Genomic DNA, 386 nt, shown 5'->3' with positions numbered 1-386 from the left:
AATGTGTCTGTATACATATACATATCTAGATTTAAGGAATAACGTCAATAGCTAGTAGCCAGTAGTCTCTGGTATTCCCGTGACCTTAGGGAAAACATAGCGAGAGATAGATAAGCGAATGATTTAATTCTATTTGCCGGAACTATGTATCGATGGTTGATAAAGGAGAAATACAAATATTTGATGGCGCGGGACTGGCTGCAACATCGGTACGACAACAGAATACATGTGTTAGATAGTTATGATGTGCTGATGTACGATAATTCCTACGTTGATGCTTTTTTTTATGAATACTTGTTATTTCAACGCTTTTCTAGATGTAGATTAATGATCCTTATTATATATTCGAATATGATAAATATTATATATTGATGAATTTATAAATA

Source organism: Penaeus monodon, chromosome 21, assembly GCF_015228065.2.
Source record: "Penaeus monodon isolate SGIC_2016 chromosome 21, NSTDA_Pmon_1, whole genome shotgun sequence".
NCBI classification, from domain to species: Eukaryota; Metazoa; Arthropoda; class Malacostraca; order Decapoda; family Penaeidae; genus Penaeus; species Penaeus monodon.
This window is presented reverse-complemented; position numbering follows the sequence as displayed.